Below are 9,419 nucleotides of genomic sequence, written 5' to 3' on the forward strand. Positions count from 1 at the left end.
TCTCCCCCAAAAGGTGCCAAATATGGCAGTGGAGGGGGGGAGGAGGCAAATAAGCGGAGCTTCCGCCTTTGAGTGGAACTCTGCTTTAAAGCCGAAGGTATGGAATTTAACAGTGTAGATACTTTCGTCTAGCTTGGACCAATGTAAGTGTACATATTCCATACCTTTAGGATTGCTGTGGAAGCAGTGAATCTGTAGTATTCTTTCAGGTCCTGCCTAGAGGGGCTGCCCTGATTCATAGTAACCACAGGGTGTTCTGAATACAAAGCATTCTCTGATTGGACAGGTGGAAATTGAGATATCACCACCACATTGTCTAATTCTTGATGTACACAACTTTTAGGCAGATGGAGGTGTTCCTCCATTTAGTAGGTGGCACTGTGTCGTTATACAGGAGTGGAATGGAGTTTGTTATGGGAAATTGTTCCTTCATAGACTCCATGAGTGTCTCAGAGAGTGCGGCAGTTTGATTGGACGCTGAAACCTCTGGTACCCTTTAGTGGCCATCTTAGGTGAGAAAACCTTTTAAATTAGGAACCCCAAATCATTTTGTTCTGCTTCTGCTGAATGTGTGATAGGGAAGGGAACCCGCTTATGAGGGAAAGTGATTAGCTCCATTTTGTTCATCAGACTTCTAGCATTTGTTTACTAAAGCTAGAAGTTTGGTGAAGAAAATGGAGGAACTGGAACTACTGATGCATGAGGAGGATTTCAACTTTGTGGGAGTAACAGAAACCTGGTTTGAAAGCTCACATGACTGGCTTGGGACTGTCCAGGGGTACTTCCTGTACCCTGTATCAAAAAGACAGGGTAGGTCGAAGAAGGTGAGGGGTGTTCATGCACGTCAAGAGTAATTTGCCAGTGAACATGAGGGACAAAATTGCTAATGGGGCAATGGAGGGGGTGGAATACTTGTGGATGGAACTACAAAGCAAAACAAAAGGGAAATTCATAGCGGAGGTATGTTAAAGGTCCTCTACCCTGAAGGATAAGGAGAAGACCAATCTCCTTTCACAGTTACAAATGGTGGCGAGGAAGGGAAATGTTATAATCATGGGGGACTTCACTTTTCCAGATATTGACTGGGCAGGTGAAACTGTTCCCTCCTCTAAGGCTTGGCACTTCCTAAATGTCTTGGGGGACAATTTTATGTATCAGTTGGTGGATGTCCCACCGAGAAAATAGGAAGGAGCGCTCGGTGTCCAGAGAATTGCAACTTCTAAAGACATTTATAAAAAGCAGCAACATGTATATCAAACCAACACATTTAGGGGAAATGACTCGCCCTTCATCAGGGATGTTGGTGTATTCTAATGGATGGGAACAATTCCAATGAATGGTTTTGTTAGATACAAGTATTCAGAAACAAGAATGGCAGGTTGCTGGCTTTAGGCAACTAAACACTTTGGCTTGATGTACATGTTGCTACATTTTAATAAACGTCTATGAACAATACTTTAGAAGTTGCAATTCTCTGGACACCTGGCGCTCCTTCTTTTTTATCCAAGGTTACATGCTGAAACAACAGTAAGGTTACACAGAAAAGGTAGCAGCCCAATCACCAAGAGGGCCCATCACCACCATCCATCATTGGGCACTATCCACCAAAAGGGATTCCTTCCTTTTTTCCCACACAAATACCCACCCAGGACTAGTGACCAATCCAGTCAGTTCAGTGCAGTCTCTAACACAAGCTAGATATTCACCAAATAGAAACAAGGCTCTGTTAGATCTACTAATTACAAACAACCTAGAGCTACGGTGGAAGTAGAAGTAAGGGATAACTTTGGAAACTGATCACAGGGCAATTACATTCACTGTGAATCATAAGAAATGCAGAAATGAGGATAGGACACGAACATTAAATTTCAAGAGAGCCAACTTTACCAAACTGTGCTTCATACTTGATGGCAATAAATGTGAAGATATTCTAGAAGCAAAAAAACACAGAGGAAAAATGGGAGTGTTTTAGGAACATTTTATTTAATGACATTTGCCAGTGTATTCCAATGGGCAACAAATATAAAATAACTCAGGTTAGGCCTGAATGGCTACATTCATGCACAGAAAGGCACATTAACCACTTCAATACTGGGCAATTTCACCCCCTTCTTGCCCATGCCAATTTTCAGCTTTCAGTGCTATCGCACTTTGAATGGCAATTGCACGTTCATGCAAACTGTACCCATATGACATTTTTATCATTTTTTGGAGACAGAGATTTCTTTTGGTGGTATTTAATCATCACTGTTTTTTATTATTTTTTGCTAAACAAATGAAAAGAGACTGAACATTTTTAAATAAATTTTTTTCTTAGTTTCTGCTATAAAATTTTGCAAATAAGTAATTTTTCTTCTTCATTTATGTGCGGTGATGAGGCTGCACTGATGAGGCTGCACTGATAGGTGGCACTAGTGGGCACTGAAGGCTGCACTGATATTCAGGGTGCATGTGACCAGCTGTGATTGGACACAGCTGATCACATGGTAAAGAGCTGCTGTGATTGGCCCTTTACCATGATCTGTAATAAGCTGTGTTCAAAGGACACAGCAGTCACAGAGCATGCCCCAGGGGTTGGGAAGACGTCTATAGACACCCTCTCAGAACAAGAGAGCAGCGCTGTAGCTGTCTTTTGGCTATAGCGCGGTACTAAAGTGGTTAAAGAGAAAAATGCTGTCCTTTAGAAAATACAATGGGGAAAATAATTATTTGATCCCCTGCAGATTTTGTAAGTTTGCCCACTTACAAAGAAACGAAGGTTCTATCATTTTTATTATAGGTGTATTTTAAATGATAGTGACAGAATATCAACCAAAAATCCAGAAAAAATAAATGATACGAATGTTATAAATTGAGCTGCAGTTAGGTGAGTAAAATAAGTATTTGATCACCTACCAACCAACAATAATTCTGGCTCCCACAGGCTGGCTATGAGCTCATATGGTACACAGATTAGTCCTGTCAATTTAAGTAGGTGCTCCTAATGACAACACGTTATGTGTATAAAAGATACCTGTCCACAGAAACTCTTTCTTGGCCACCATCATACGCAAGACCAAAGAGCTGTCAAAGGACGTCAAGGACAAGATTATAAACCTGCACAAGGCTGGATGGGCTACAAGACCATCAGCAAGAAGCTTGGTGAGAAGGAAACAACTGTTGGAGTGATTATTCGAAAATGGAAGAAATACAAAATAACCATCAATCGTCCTCGGTCTGAAGCTGCATGCAAGATTTCGCCTCATGCGGTAAGGATGATCATGAGAAAAGTGAGGGATCAGTGCAGAACTACACGGGAGGAGCTTGAGAATGATTTCAAGGCAGTTGGGACCACAGTCAGCAAACAAACCATTAATAACACAATAAGCCACCATGGATTGAAATCCTGAAGTGCCCGCAAGGTCCCCCTCTTCAAGAAGGCACATGTACAGGACTGTATGAAGTTTGCTAGTGACCATCTAAATGATTCAGAGAAGGATTGGGAGAAAATGCTGTGGTCAGATGAGATGTAAATTGAGCGCTTTGGCATTAACTCGACTCCCTGTGTTTGGAGGAAGAAAATTGCTGACTATGACCCTAAGAACGCCATCCCTACAGTCAAGCATGGAGATGGAAACATTATGCTTTGGTGCTGTTTCTCTGCTAAAGGTGCAAGCCAACTTTACCGCATTGAGGGGCCAATGGACGGCCATGTATTGTAAAATCTTGGATAAGAACCTTCTTCCCTCAGCCAGAACACTGAAGATGGGTCGTGGATGGGTCTTCCAGCATGACAATGACCCAAAACATACTGCCAAGGCAACAAAGGAGTGGCTCAAGGAGAAGCACATTAAGATCATGGACTGGCCTATCCAGTCTCCAGACCTTAATCCTATAGAAAATTTATGGTTGATATTCTGTCTTTAACATTTAAAATAAACCTATGATAAAAATTATACAGTGGATATAAAAAGTCTACACACCCCTGTTAAAATGTCAGGTTTCTGTGATGTAAAAAAATGAGACAAAGATAAATAATTTCAGAACTTTTTCTACCTTTAATGTAACCTATAAACTGTACAACTCATTTGAACAACAAACTGAAATCTTTTAGGTGGAGGGAAGTTCCTCTTCGTGTTCAGCATTCTATCAGAAGCCTAAAGGTTTTTTGCCAATATTGACTGGTATTTGGAACTGTTCATAATTCCCTCTTCCTTAACTAAGGCCCAAGTTCCAGCTTATGAAAAACAGCCCCAAAGCATGATGCTGCCACCACCATGGTTCACTGTAAGTATGGTGTTCTTTTGGTGATGTGCAGTGTTGTTTTCGCACTAGACATATATTTTTTGGAATTATAGCCAAAAAGTTCAACCTTGGTTTCATCATACCATAACACATTTTCCCACATGCTTTTGGGAGGCTTCAGATGTGTTTTTGCAAAATTTAGCTAGGCTTGGGTGTTTTTCTTCCTAAGAAAAGGCTTCCGTCTTGCCACTCTACCCCATAGCCCAGACATATGAAGAATATGGGAGATTGTTGTCACATGTACCACACTGCCAGTACTTGCCAGATATTCCTGCAGCTCCTTTAATGTTGCTGTAGGCCTCTTGGCAGCCTCCCAGACCAGTTTTCTTCTCGTCATTTCATCAGTTTTGGAGGGAAGTCCGGTTCTTGGTAATGTCACTGTTGCTCCATATTTTCTTGACTTGACGAAGACTGTCTTCACTGTGTTCCATGGTATACCTAATGCCTTGGAAATTCTTTTGTACCCTTCTCCTGACTGATACCTTTTAACAATGAGATCCCTCTGATGCTTTGGAAGCTCTCTGTAGACCTTGGCTTTTGCTGTAGGATGCGACTAAGAAAATGTCAGGAAAGACCTACTAGAACAGCTGAATTTATTTGGGGTTAATCAGAGGCACTTTAAATAATGGCAGGTGTGTACTGACTCCTATTTAACATGATTTTGAATGTGATTTCTTAATTGTGAACACAGCTACATCCCCAGTTATAAGAGGGTGTGCACACTTATGCAACCACATTATTTTAGTCTTTTATGTTTACTCCCCCCCCAAACGATTTCAGTTTGTTTTTCAATTGAGTTGTACAGTTTATAGGTCACATTAAAAGTGGAAAAAGTTCTGAAATGATTTATCTTTGTCTCATTTTTTTACATCACAGAAACCTGACATTTTAACAGGGGTGCATGGACTTTTTATATCCACTGTAGACCCTTCATTTCTTTGTAAGTGGGCAAACTTACAAAATCTACAGGGGATCAAATAATTATTTTCCCCACTGCATAAGGCTGAAGGGACACCGTCAACATTCCAGCACTACTGTCAGGAAGGTACTAGCCATAGTCCATCTGAAGCCTCTAGACCAGACATCAATAAATGGCAGACCGCAGTTCGAATAAGGACCAGGTGACAGTCCTGTCCAGACCGCGGCCACACCACTTAGCAGCCTGAGTAGACTCCTCTCCTCTTGCTGCTGCAGCTGTTAGAAATCTGGAGGAATGGCAGGCTGGACTCCTATTCTGTATGTACTTGCCTGCCACTGCTGTAGTCCTCGCTGCTGTTGAAGTCGCAGCAGGGAAGAGGGCAGGAATAATGGAAGAAAGGACTCCTCTTCTGAATGTACGGGCTTGCTGCCGCCTCTGCCGAGCAAAGGGCGGGGAGGAGGGCGGGAGGCACTGCAGGTCTACAGGGGGAGGGGAGCCAACTTTCATATTGACAAGCGGATCACTTGCTTTTTAACACGAAGAGTTGAGCAGCTCATGCCCTCAGTGGAGACCTTCTGTGCCTCCTGTCCTTCTCCCTGCTCCGAGTTCAGCGGTGGCAGCGCAAAGTCGGTACATTCAGAAGAGGAGTCCTTCCTTCTATTCCTCCCACCCTCTTCCTAGCTGTGACTTCAACAGGAGTGGCAATGATGGTGGTGGCAGGCAAGTACATACAGAACAGATACACAATACAATATAATGGTGTAGCGCTAAATGCATATAAACGTATATAAATAAAGACATGCAACACACCCCTACCCACAAAATAAAAACATAAGCCCCAAATAGGGGATCAAGTGGTACTGACACAAGTGATTCCTCTTAGAGGAACTTATCACACGTGAAAAAAAGTCCAAGCGGTGTGTAAATCTTGGTAATGACCTAGTCCTAATATCTTAATGGATGCAGAAACCCAGATTGATAAAATGGCGATTGTATAATGTATGTGTATCATAAAATTGAAAATGGAAGTGTGCTAAAACCACGGCCCTATGATGATAGAATTCAGAACAAAGGAGGCCAGGAACAGTCCTGCCCAGCCCAGTGCACTTCCTGATGGCAGCCATCTTGCTGCACCTGCTTTGTCCCTTCCTGCCCAGCCCAGTACACTTCCTGATGGCAGCCATATTGCTGCACCTGCTTTGTCCCTTCCTGCCCAGCCCAGTACACTTCCTGGAGGCGGCCATATTGGTACACCAAATTAGACAAATGGAAGGCCAACGCCTCGAGTGAGCCGCCTCTACCCAGTGTGTCCGGTCTTACAAGTCAATGGTACATTCTACGTTGCACCGGATGTGCTGAGCAGAATCTCAAGTTGTCTATGGTCCACAGGACCCGAAGATATTGGACGTTTAAAAGGTACCCCCAATTACGGTGGAACTGAAGCCTGGAGCTCCCCTACCCAGGAAACCACAGTACCCACTGAAATCCAAGGCCATTTTGAAGCAGGTCAAGTCCCTTGTGGCAAATGGTGCACTCATACCTTGTACCTCTCCATGTAATACACTTTTGTTTCCGATAAAAAAAGAAGACACCCAAAGGAGAACCAGAGAAATACAGGATGGTACAGGACCTCCGAGCAGTGAATGAAGCCACTGTCTTAGAGACACCTATCGTTCCAAATCCCCACACTTTGCTCACAGGGGTACCTCCAACAGCAAAGTATTTCACCGTGGTGGACCTGGCAAATGCATTCTCCAGCGTTCCCTTGTATCCTCCCTGCAGATACTTCTTCGTTTTTATCCATGAGGGGCAGCAATACACCTGGGCAGTTATGCCACAAGGGGGCGCAAAATTCCCTGAGCCAGTTTTGCCAAAGCCATGACCACCATACTGGGCACGTGGCAAAAGGAACATTCGGCAGTGGTCCTTCTTCAATATGTGGATGACTTTCTCCTCTGTGCTGATGACCTGCCCACGGCTGAAGAAGCCTCAGAGAGTTTACTATGTTACTTGGCACACCAAGGCTGTAAGGCCTCTAAACCGAAGTTGCAATGGTGCTCTACAACAGTCATGTTCTTGGGCCACTGCCTCTCACATGGAACAAGGCATCTTACGGAGGAAAGAGTTAAGGCCATCCAGAACTTGCCACTGCCGTTAGGCCAGAAGCCACTCCACGCCTTTCATGGCCTCATATCCTACTGTAGGTCATGGATTCCTGATGTTTCTTGGTTTATGCAACCACTCTACGATGCTCTCAAGTCTGAGCCCTTCCATCTGTCCGAAGAGGCCGACTCCAACTATTTTTTTTTTTTGGCTCTAACATGCTTACTTTCTTCAGCCCCAGCCCTAGGTCTACCAGACCCATTGGGTACTATTCTTGCCATTTGGACCCTGTAGCTAGGGGTGGTTCTTCATGTCTAAGAGCTGTCTTCACTGCTCAAGCTCTGCTGGATAAGACCTCTGATATTGTTCTGGGACATGAACTTGATCTTCTGGCACCGTATGCCATTGCTGCCATTTTAAACCAAGTCCAACCTAAACATTTGTCCACAGCAAGGCATCTTAGACTACAGTGTCACCTCCAATTTCCTGATAACGTCACTCTGCCAAACCCTGAATCCGGCCACTCTCCTCCCAATTGCTGAGGGGGGTAATGAAGATAATGCAGAAAGTGGAGAGGATGATGGAGCCACTGAGCCTCATAATTGTCTTGAAGTGATGAAAATGGAAACCTTCCATCTCCCCACAGTGAGTGAAACACCAATGCAGGACCCAGACTTCACCTTTTTTGTTGATGGTTCCAGATATGCAGACGATGGAGGCAAATATTATACAGGATTTGCGGTCACTACTGCAGACACAGTCCTACAGGCAAGAGCCCTATCGCCAGCAATATCTGCACAAGGAGCAGAACTTCAAGCACTCACAATAGCATGCCAGGTGGCGGAAGGAAAAAGGGCCAATATCTACACAGACTCCAGATATGCCTTTGGGGTGGCCCATGACTTTGGACCCATATGGAAGGCAAGAGGATTTATGACTGCGGCAGGTACGTCCATAAGACATGGAGCAGCCATTGGACGACTGCTGGAAGCACTCCGTCTACCCATTCAAGTGGCTATTCTGAAGGTAAAAGCTCATGGGAAATTAAACTCCTCAGAAGCTAAAGGCAATAATCTGGCAGATTTGGCGGCAAAACGAGCAGCCATGGGACTACCAGAAATGGAAGGAGAGGTGACCGGAGAGTGGGAACCAATTTTCATCTTACAGACCTTACCTGTGGACAGAAGCTACCTCAAGGAACTCCAAGAAGCAGCAAGTCCAGAAGAAAAAGAGAGCTGGAGACAGAGAGGAGCTATTCTCAAAGACGGTCTGTTTGAGTGCAACAAGAGGCTTTGTTTACCCAAGAATATGTTTCCAGCTGTAGTCCAGTGGGCACACGGAGCAGCCCATCTGTCAAAGAGCCTCATGAACTCTCTTATCAACAAGTACGATATAGCGCCTGGAATCACCACATTGACGAACAATTTTTGCAGAACATGTGCCATCTGTGCAAAAATGCAATCCGGGACGCACAGAGAAGACACCACAGAAACACTTGGCCAAACCCCTATACCCTTTTCAAAGGATACAAGTTGCTCATATCCAGATGCCAAAGAGTGGGCGGTTGAGTACACCCTAGTGGTGTTGGACGTGTTGGACATGTTTTCCAGTTGGCCAGAGGCCTTTGCTGTAAGTAACATGACTGCTAAAATAACTGCGAAGAAACTCCTCACTGAGGTTGTATGCAGATATGGGCTTCCAGAGGTGATCGAGAGTGACTAGGGCCCCGCCTTCACAGCTTCAGTAACCAAAGAAATATGGGCGGCATTAGGAGTCACTCTGGCGTTCCATACCCCCTATCACCCCCAAAGTAGTGGGAAAGTAGAAAGAATGCTAAAAGTAGCCCAAGAGACTGGCATGAGTTGGCCAGACAGTCTGCTTATTGCCCTATTTAGTGTCAGATACACACCAAGAGTAGAACACTCCCTATCCCCTTATGAGATTTTGTTTAGCTCAGCCCCCAGACTTGGTTGTTATTTTCCACAACAGTTGCAATTTGATGTGTTAACTGATTATGTGACTGTATTATCACGTGAATTAACCCGTATCCATGTCCAAGTGTTTTCTCCATTCCAGATTCTGAGTCAGATATAGGAACTCACAGCCTATTACC

The sequence above is a fragment of the Staurois parvus genome, unplaced genomic scaffold, assembly GCF_062004578.1.
Source record: "Staurois parvus isolate SC_StPar_1 unplaced genomic scaffold, SC_StPar_1.0 ptg000096l, whole genome shotgun sequence".
In the NCBI taxonomy this organism is placed as follows: domain Eukaryota; kingdom Metazoa; phylum Chordata; class Amphibia; order Anura; family Ranidae; genus Staurois; species Staurois parvus.